Source organism: Henckelia pumila, chromosome 4, assembly GCF_033568475.1.
Source record: "Henckelia pumila isolate YLH828 chromosome 4, ASM3356847v2, whole genome shotgun sequence".
Classification (NCBI taxonomy): Eukaryota; Viridiplantae; Streptophyta; class Magnoliopsida; order Lamiales; family Gesneriaceae; genus Henckelia; species Henckelia pumila.
The window spans coordinates 98,937,782-98,948,866 of NC_133123.1; positions in this window are offsets into that span (position 1 = coordinate 98,937,782).

Genomic DNA, 11,085 nt, shown 5'->3' on the forward strand with positions numbered 1-11,085 from the left:
GGAGAGGAAAATAGAACAATTTATGTGTTTTTGGTTATTAATTGAAATGAACTCATAAAAATAGATTAATTAGGAATGAATATTGTCGTAACTAGGTGAAATCAAAACCTCTAGACTATTTCTCTTCGATAGATAATCTCTTAAGAATTGTGTGTGCACGCGCTTTACAAACTTCATTATTTATTTTTTTTTCTGCAAAACCTCTCAGTTATTGATTTTCTAAATAAAATTAAGACTATTCTAATTACAAGTATTGAATATTTTCAATTTACTCCTCGTGGGACCGACACTCTCTTTATCACTATATTAAAACATGACACTCGTACGCTTGCGAGTATTTTTCACAACAAGTTTTTTGCTCCATTGCCGGGGAGTAAATTTTTTATTTTGTTTAGTCTTGTTACCAATTAGTCTAAGTTTTAATTTAGAGCTTTTATTTATTTTATTTTAATTTACTAATTTACTTTTGTTGTCTTGACTGCAGTTTATGCGATCTCAAAGTGCGAATTCTTTAATCTTTGATCCAGAGATCGAACGAACCGCATGTGCTTTGAGAAGAGCACGAAGAGAAGAACAACAGTACATGGCTGAAGAAAACGTCAATGAAATTCCCTTGGTGCCAATCAGAGATCATTTCAGGCCGACGATCCAGGCTCACTATTCTGGAATCGCTCGAGGGACAATAAATGCCAACAACTTCGAGCTAAAGCCAACATTAATTAACATGGTTCAGCAGAACCTGTTCAATGGAAGCGCCACAGCTGATCCTCACTTACACTGGCGCACCTTCCTGGAGATTACTGATACGGTAAAAATGAATGGTGTTTCTGAGGATATAATACGTTTACTCTTGTTTCCTTTTTCTCTTAGGGACAAGGCACGGAGCTGGTTGCAGTAATTGCCACTAGGAAGCATAACAACTTGGGAGGACATGGCTGTGAAATTTTTACCAAAGTATTTTCCACCATCCAAGTCTACTCAGCTGAAGATTGAGATCAGTACCTTTCATCAGCATGATTCAAAACAGCTATATGAGGCATGGTAAAGGTACAAAGATTTGTTGAGGCATTGTCCTAACCATAATTTTGCAGATTGGGAAGAAATAGAGCTTTTCTACAATGGGTTGAACACGCCTATAAGAATGTCCGTGGACTCTGCTACTGGTGCTACCAAATTTGCCAAGGACCCTATTCAGGCCTATGAGATGCTGGAACAAATGACTATCAATAGTTATCAATGGCCATCTGAACGTATGGGAGTCAAGAAGGGAGTGTATAGTGTTTATCCTCTAGCTTCCATCACTGCACAACAATCTGCGTTGAGTACACAAGTTGCTGCCCTGAACAAGGTGAATGTAGCAGAACCTTCAGGTGTGTCTGTTGCCATAGAAGAGTCTCATCCACCTGAGGAAGCGTAGTATATAAATCCCAGAGGCTATGAAAATTATCGAGGTAACCCTCCGCCCAATACTTATCATCCTAGTTTACGTAACCATGAGAATTTTTCTTATGCCAACAACAAAAATGTGTTGAATCCTCCTCCAGGATTCAATACAAACAAGGGCGAAGGAAGGGCGTCATTGGAGGATGTTGTCGCTACATATGTCAATGAGTCTAAAAAGAGGATGTCGAGGACTGAAACTCGAATGGACAGCATGGAAACACATATGTGCAGTTTGGGGGCTATGATGAAATCCATGGAAACACAGATTGGACAAGTTTCAAATTCTTTGAAGGATCAAAACCGAGGACAGTTTCCCAGAAATACTTTAGTGAATCCAAAAGAGCAGTGCAAAGAAGTGGAGTTAAGAAGTGGTAGGAAGTTAGAGGCTAAGGATCAGAGCAAAGAAAAGGAAGTGGAAGAACCAGTGGTTGAAGAAATCATTGTTAAAGAGCCCAAGCAAGAAGCAGTTTCAAAACGTATGTACAAGCCACAACTTTCATACCCATAGCGGTTCAAGAAAAAATCACTTGATGAGCACTTTTCCAAGTTCCTAGACATCTTCAAGAAGATACACATCAATATTCCGTTTGCAGATGCCTTGGAGAAAATGCCCAATTATGCCAAGTTCATCAAAGATGTAATGTCCAAGAAGAGGATACTGCAAGACAATAAAGTGGTAAACCTGACAGAAGAGTGTAGCGCAATGCTATAGAAAAATTTGCCACAAAAGTTTAAGGATCCAGGGAGTTTTACTATCCCTTGTATTATTAGTGGTTCTAAAGTAAATCAAGTTTTATGTGATTTAGGGGCAAGTATAAATTTAATGCCTTTTTCTATCTACAGGACTTTGGAGCTTGGAGAGGTCAGAGCAACCACCATCACGTTACAGCTTGCAGATCACATACCCACGGGGTATTGTAGAGGATGTTTTGGTTAAGGTCGAAAAGTTCATATTTCCAGCAGACTTTGTAATATTGGACATGGACGAAAATGAAGAGACTCCTTTGATTTTTGGGAGACCCTTTCTAGCTACTGCAAGAGCATTAATCGATGTCCATAAGGGAGAGCTCACACTTCGCGTTGGTGGTGAAGCCGTGATTTTCAAAATTTATCACACCATGAGGGGCCCAAATGAGGTAAGTACATGTAAAATTATTGAAGTTATTGGTTCTCATAACTTTTTCATGTGCAGGAATTACTGATTCACTAGAAATATGTTTAGTTGAGGATATGGTAATCGATAAGGAAGAAGATTGGGAGCTACATGAACAAGAAGCATTCCTCGATGGAGCTCCGAACGAAAAAGTGGTGAGTACTAAGGAATCTGAAACATTGGAACATAATGCACCCAAGGTATCTGCTGAAACTCATGATCTTAAGTAACTGCCTGAACATTTATGTTATGCATTCCTTGGTAAGAATTCTACTTGACCTGTTATTATTTCTGCTCACCTTTCTGCTGTAGAAAAGGATAAGTTGTTGAGAGTTTTGAGAAATTTCAAAACTGCCTTAGGATGGTCAATTTTTGACATTAAGGGTATTAGTCCAAAAATTTGCATGCATAAAATTTTGATGGAAGAATCTTATACTCCTTATGTTGATCATCAGAGGCGGCTGAATCCCGTAATGAAAGAAGTTGTTAAGAAAGAAGTTTTAAAATTGTTAAATGCGGGTGTGATTTATGCTATTTCCGATAGTAGTTGGTTGTCTCCTGTTCAAGTGGTGCCTAAGAAAGGTGGGATTACTGTGGTTAAAGATGAAAATAATGAATTAATCTCCACACGTACAGTAACTAGCTGGCGATTCTGTATAAGTTATAGGAAGTTGAACAAAGCTACTAGTAAGGATCATTTTACACTTCCTTTCATTGTTCAAATGCTTGATATACTTGCTGGTTATTTCTATTGCCCTTTCTTAGATGGTTATTCAGGGTATAATCAAATTGCTATTGCACCAAAGGATCAGGAGAAGACTACTTTTACGTGTCCCTATGGCACGTTTGCTTTCAGGAGAATGCCTTTTGGCTTGTGTAATGTACCGGCGACTTTCCAGCGGTGTATGATGGCTATTTTTGCGGATATGGTAAAGGATGTGATGGAAATATTCATGGATGATTTTTCAGTTTTTGGGTCATCTTTTGATCACTGTTTGCATAACCTTTCCCTTGTGTTGCAGAGATGTCATGAAAAAAAATCTTGTTCTTAACTGGGAAAAATGTCACTTTATGGTTCAAGAGGGCATTGTCCTTGACCATAAAGTGTAATCAAATGGTTTTTAGGTGGATCGAGCCAAAGTGGTTGTCATTGAGAAACTTACACCTCCGAAGAATATCAAGGGCATCAGAAGTTTCTTAGGCCATGCGGGGTTTTATCGGCGATTCATGAAGGATTTTTCTAAAATTACTAAACCCTTGTGTAATTTTCTTGAAAAAGATTCTACATTCATATTTTATGATGATTGTTTGCAGGCCTTCGAAAAGATCAAGATGGCATTGATCACAACACCCATCATGATTGTGCCGGATTGGAAGGAGCCCTTTGAGCTGATGTGCAATGCTAGTGACTCTGCAGCGGGGGCTGTATTATGCCAGAGGAGAGATAAGATGTTTCGAGCTATCTATTATGAGAGTCGCACCATGGATGCTTCCCAGCAAAATTACACTACCACAGAAAAGGAGATGCTTGCAGTAGTTTTTGCGTTTGATAAATTTCGTCCATATTTAATTGGTACTAAAGTAGTTGTTTATACTGACCATGCAGCGATTCGCTACTTATTTGACAAGAAGGATGCCAAGCCACACTTGATAAGGTGGATTCTACTTTTACAAGAGTTTGATTTTGAGATCAAAGTTAAGAAGGGTAGTGAAAATCAAGTTGCTGACCACTTGTCGAGATTGGAGTTAGAAGATGTTAAGGAGGAAGAGAGCATAAAAGAGTTGTTTCCGGATGAACAGATCTTTCAGGTAAGTTCACATCTCCCATGGTTTGCTGATATAGCTAATTTTTTGTCATGTGATGCTATGCCTCCAGAGTTGAACCGACATCAAAAAAAGAAATTTTTTCATGACGTTAAGTTCTACTTGTGGGATGATCCCTATGTTTTCAAGCGTTGTGCCGATCAAGTAATTAGGCGATGTGTGGCGGGTCAAGAAGCACAAGAAATTCTAGAGCAATGTCATTCCTCACCCTATGGAGGTCACTTTGGAGCAACAAGAACTGCGGCTAAGGTATTACAATCTGGTTTTTATTGGCCTACTCTGTTTCAAGATAGTTACACCTTAGTGAAATCATGCGATAAGTGTTAGAGAACGGGGAATATATCTAGAAAGCATGAATTACCTATCACAAATATTTTAGAAGTGGAGTTATTTGATGTGTGGGGTATTGATTTTATGGGTCCCCTTTCCTCTTCTTTTGGGTACACTTATATCTTATTAGCAGTCGATTATGTGTCGAAATGGGTGGAAGTAATTGCCACCTCTACTAATGATGCTCGTGTTGTAGTAAAGTTTCTGCAGAAGAATATTTTTACAAGGTTTGGAACACCACAAGAAATAATCAGCGACGAAGGTACGCATTTTTGCAATAATATTTTTAATACCTTGCTCACTAAGTATGGTGTCAGGCATAAGGTGGCGCATGCATACCATCCCCAAACCAATGGTCAGGCAGAGGTCTCTAACCAAGAAATCAAGCAAATATTGGAGAAAACGGTTAAGACAAATTGGAAAGATTGGGCAATCAAGCTGGATGACGCTCTATGGGCCTACCGCACTGCTTTTAAAACACCTATTGGGATGTCGCCCTATAGGTTAGTGTTCGGTAAGCATGTCATTTGACATTGGAGTTAGAGCACAAAACGTTTTGGGCTGTCAAGAAGCTGAACATGGATCTCGAAGTATCCGGGGAGTTGCGCAAATTACAGTTGAATGAACTGGACGAGTTTTGAAGTGAATCATATGAGAATGCCAAGATCTACAAGGAGCACACAAAGAAGTGGCATGAAAAAAACATTGTACCTCGGGAATTCAAATCAGGTAAGAAAGTATTGTTATTTAACTCCCGTCTGAAATTGTTTCCAGGAAAATTGAACTCCCGATGGTCTTGGCCATTTACTGTGGATATGGTGTATCCGCACGGTGCAATTGAGCTTCGATTTACAGATGGAAGGGTATTCAAGGTGAACGGGCAAAGGATTAAACACTATTTTGGTAACGAAGTACAAAGTAATGAGAGCACTTTGCTAAAAGACCCGGCCTAAATCTGGTGAAAGTCAGGCTGAGGACTATAAACCAAGCGCTATATGGGAGGCAACCCAAATTTTCCTTTCGTTTTTTCTTAATTTTTTTTAGTCCTTGCGTTAATTTGTTTTTTGTGATTTCCATTTTATGTCCGTCTTGCTTATTGTTGTTTTTTTTCAGGAACGAATTTCCAGCAGCGTATGCGTGCCCGCGCCTCATGAATTAAAAAAAACAAAGAAATGGAACAAAACTTTATGCGCGCCCGCTCAGATCTAAGGCGCGCCCGCGCTTGAAAGTTTAGAACGCCAGAAGCAGAACAAAGATTTATGTGCGCCCGCCTTTTCTGTATGTGCGCCCGCGCGTCCGCTGTGCACAAAAAAATTACTCATCCCCGAGACCTATGCGTGCCCGCCTCTCTTGTATGTGCGCCCGCCCCATCTGTTTTATAACCCAATTTCTTTCCATTCTTCTCCCGATCTTCATCCCGATTTTCTCTTTTTTTTTTCCAACCCTTCACACTTTCCTTACCCAAATCGCCGATTACACTCACGATTTCAGCTTCCAGTCCTCCTCCCTCTCAAATCTTGTTTCTTTTTCCCCTCTTCTTTCTCCATCATCTACTTCTCTTCTCATCCGCGGGCGCCCATCGATCTACTTGTCAGGAAGTTCTTTTTGGGGGTTATTGCTGTGTTTTCTCAAGATTAAGTGGTAAGTTTCTCTGATTACGGGGTTCCAAATTATCATCTTTATTGGTTAGCCGAGATAGTAGGGGTTGTGGCGACAAATTGTGTTCAAATTGGGGGTTTCTCGAGTTGGGTATTGTTGTTGGTGATCGATTGACGATTGTGTGAGGAGTGTGTTTGTTGCTCTGGTTGATAAGTTTGAGGGAGTATCGGCAGTTGTTTGTTATTATTGAATTTTGGCTTGTGTAATTCGCCCTCTACGTGTTTGCAATATGACCCTAAAGAAAAAAATGAAGTTTGGTGCATCCTCTTCTTCGGAACCTACTTTTGATGCTCATCGTTTTTGGGATGAAAAGGCTGAAGAGAATTATCACACGTTCTTATATAAGAGCATTATGTCTGAGCGGGGGTTTGATGCTTCAATTGGATTTGATCCGGAAGGGATTATTAGGAGCAATGTAGGTGATGAAGTCATAGAGCGTCAGTGGCATCACTTTGTTAAACAACCACAAGAAGCAGTGGTGTCATTGGTTAGGGAATATTATGCGAATTTGAAAGTCAAACACGTCGAGTCCAAGGTGTTGGTGAGGGGAAAAATGGTGCATTTTGACTCCGTGTCGATTAATAAGTTGTTTCAAATCCCGCCAGTGTAAATTGATGAATATGTTGCGTATAAGTCTGGGGAGATTGATTATGATGCAATTATTCAAACCATCTGTGTCCCGGGCGCTGAACGGAGGCTGGGCAGTGATAAAAAACCATAAAAGCTACGGAAGACAGACTTAACTAGTGACGCCAAGAGGTGGTACAATCTTGTTTGCGCTCGACTTAAGCCCACTGATCACGACCATGAGGTCACCAAAGAGAAGGCGATTCTTGTGTACTGCATTGTTGGGGGAAAGGCTGTAGATGTCAGTCTGATATGCCAAGAAACTATTCAGAATGTTTTTACTGTTCGTTTGCGGGGTGGGCTTGCTTTGCCTTCTATTATTACTTATCTATGACTGGAGCCCTACTGAAGAATTGTTGAATCCCACGGCTCTCATACCATGTGTTTCTCCCACTCTTCATCCATCTAAAAGTGAATTGAGAGAACGTGAAGCCAGACGAGCATACAATGCTCGAGCAGCAGCCCGACGTGTCTTTAACCCATAGCCTGTACCACCTCCCTCTTTGGATGCCCGTGTTACCTCTCTTGAGGTGGATCTTCGCCAGCACCGGCAGGAGTTCCAACATTTCCAAAACTGTAATGATATGTTTATGGACTATATGATGAGTTTCACTGATGCCTTGAGCCACCAGTTTCCTCACAATGCGAGCTCGACTCATCCTTTTCCTCCCTATCCCCAGTGGCCAACTACTTTTGGTAGTTCGGATCCTGACCATGGTATTGATGGTGATGAGGGTGGCGACCACTAACGGTTGTCATCTGAGGTACATGTCCTTATTTTTTTTTTGATAATTCATTGAGGACAATGAATGTACCTAGTTTGGGAGGGGTTTGATATAATCATGCTGGAAATTGTTGTTGAGTTATATTTTTGTTTTTGTGTGTTTTCTTTTAGTGTTTCTGTTTTTTTTGAATTTTCTGTGTTGTGTCGGTGGTTGGGTGGCTTATTTTACAAGAATAGTGTGTGATGTACTTGTACATTGAGAATTGTTGTGTGGATGTGAGTTAAGTTCAAGAAACCATGAAGGAAATGAAATAAAATTGGCCAATGATGCAAATTTTTGCTCAAATCCATGATCGTAGCCTACTTAAAAGAATTTTTGGGTTGGTGAACTAATTAGATGAATGAATTCCTATATATTATGTGATTGTGATTAAGTCGGAGTTAAAACATTCAAACATAGAAATGAATGAGGCATTTTTGTATTCATGGGCCTAATTTTCGTTGGAACTTACCTTAGTTGCCCTTTGAGCTTGCACGAGATATACATGAGTACTTTAGGTACTTTGTTCTGAATACTTGTTCAATATCATCGTTTACTGCTGATGATTACTTCTTTTCTGCACTGGTGAAAATTCATGTGATTTACTTGTGAATTTAGATTGTCTAGAACTAGTTCGCACACCCTTTGAGGCGCAATACGGGCATAACTGTGATTAGGAATGATTTAGGCAATTTTTCTGAAATCTTTTGAGCCTTTCAAGTTACCTATTGATTCAACTATCCTTAGTACCCTGCTTGAGCTTATTTGAAAAATGAATGGCATGCGTGTAAACGTGTAAAGCCCCATTCAACATCTTTTCAAGGTCCTACATTCACTACCTAATGAATAGCCTAAACACTAATTCCTACCTTTAAGGGAGTAATTTGAATGCTAAAATCTTATATGCTCCTAGTTGATATTTGTAAATATGGAATGGTGCGGTGGAAGATTTAAATAGAAAAAGAAAAAAAATTTCAAGAAGGTGGTAATTAAAAAGAGATGAAAAAGTTGTGAACAAATGTTTGTGAAAAGAAGAAAAAGAAAAAAAGATGAATGAAAGAGAAAAAAAGATGAAAAATTGAAGTGAAGAAGATGTGTGAAAGTGAATGAAAAAAGAGTGGAAATTAGAGTTAAACATAAATTAATCATTTTAAATTCTTAATCTTTCATTTGTAGCCATGAGCCAGGCCTGACGTTACAAGCCAATTAAGTCCTATTGACCGAGTCACAGTTGCCTAATATACTAGTGGAGAAGGGTTGTGAGAATCTAGCCTATGGATGATTGATTGACATCTTTAATGAATATGAATATTTGGCCAAAACACACACACACTTTTCTTTTATGAAGCAACCTGATTGTGCGTGTTTTCCATTAAAATTTATCCTATTAATTGATCTTTTATAACCTATAAAGTCCTCATGATCTATGAATGTGTGAATTGATTTGTATAAGAGTATTTTGAACGTGAGTTGCGGGATTTGTAAGTTTTTGAGGTTCACTAGCATGTGTTTGTTTGAAGATAAAAATTGATAGGTTCGATATGATTGGATGAAAAATGTTTTTCTAAATATATTGCTAAGGTCATTGATTCAAAGTATTTCTTGGTTGGTCTTGATTTGTTTGAGTGAGTATTTGTGCTTTGATTTTGAGTCTTGATTGGTTTTTGCTCGGGACTAGCAAACATTTAAGTTTTGGGGAATTTGATAAGTGCATTTTGTGCACTTAATTTGTATTGATATTATTGAATAATTGTTTGGTTTCGAGTGGAATTACGTGGAATTTGCTGTTGTTTGTGTTGGAAGTTAGGAAATAAAGCAAATACTGAATTTATGCTATCCCGTTAACGATGGCTGCTTTTACCTTTTCGTTGTAACTAGCTCCAACTCTGGATAAGCTACAACAAAAGGTTATATCAGAAACTAAACAACCTAACAACAACTGCTCAAGATAATCTATTTACCGTTCTTCGTCCAACTCTCTACGATCCAATGCTGCTAACACAGGGCTCGACAAACTCCGAACAAATCTGTACGGAGGCAAAGAGATCAAAAAACGACGATCAACTCACAAGCCAAGGTTCAACAACACAAAATGGTTCAAAATCTCCAAAACTCAAACCGACGGCATAACGGCTATAACTGATTGAACCGAAAACACAGAAAGCAGTATAACAACGATACTAACTCATAACGATGCTAATACAACAAAAATACTGCAAAACCATCAAATCTCAAACTCCAAGTTTTCGAATAAACTTCCAAAAATCATAACAATAAGTCAAACTAGAGTAGATAATATATTAAACTCCAATTTTGCACTTTAGTCCCTGAAAATTTCCAAAATTTGCAAAATAGACCCTGCTCAAAATTAAGTCGGCTTTTGAACTCTAGAAACTCTGATTATCTCAAATAAGCTCAATTAAGATAAAATTGGGGCATTACATATTGAGAGCTGAGGTGCTTGATTTGCTGCCAGCTGACAGGATTTGTTGTATTTTACTACAATAACGGCTATCAATTTAGCCTTGATAGGGCTCTTGGAAGCATTATGCGGTAGGAAATGTATGTTTTCCATTGTTTTGGGATGATGTTTTTGAGACACCAGTGATTGGGCCAGATATGATCAGGGAAATGTCAGATAAGGTAAGACTGATTCATTCTGGAATGAAAACAGTACAAGACAGATACGCTAATTATGCTAAGGTCAGATGTAGACCTTTGAGTATTTAGAATTGTGACCGTGTGGTCTTGAGATATCTCCTTTCCAGATCATTTTCCGATTCGGAAAAAGAGGCAAGTGGTCGCCAAAGATTATTGAGCCGTATGTGATTCTAGACAGAATTGAAAATCTAGTGTGGGGACCTCGGGTTGCTAATCTCATCTTAGGGCAATTAATGAACAATTAACATTCATTAAACATCAATTAAGAAACCAAGAGCCAAGTAAAAAATTAATTTTTTTTTAAATCCAGTTTCTCGCTCGATCGGTGAAAAACACCCGATCGAGCGAGCACAATTGCTCAACTCTCGGATGAAACACAATTTGGCCTCGCTTGATCCATCAACTTCTGCGGATCGAGCGAGCCAAAAACTAAAATCTTCTGTTTGCAAAATACAGGGCTCGCTCGATCCGTCAACTTCTGCGGATCGAGCGGGCTTCAAATTCCAGAAACCTGCAGAGAAGTTCTTGTGCTGTCAAAACCATGCACCATCAAATACCAATCACCAAATTCGATCCAAATCATGATATATCAAGTCCAAAACATGCATATACTCATAAACAAGG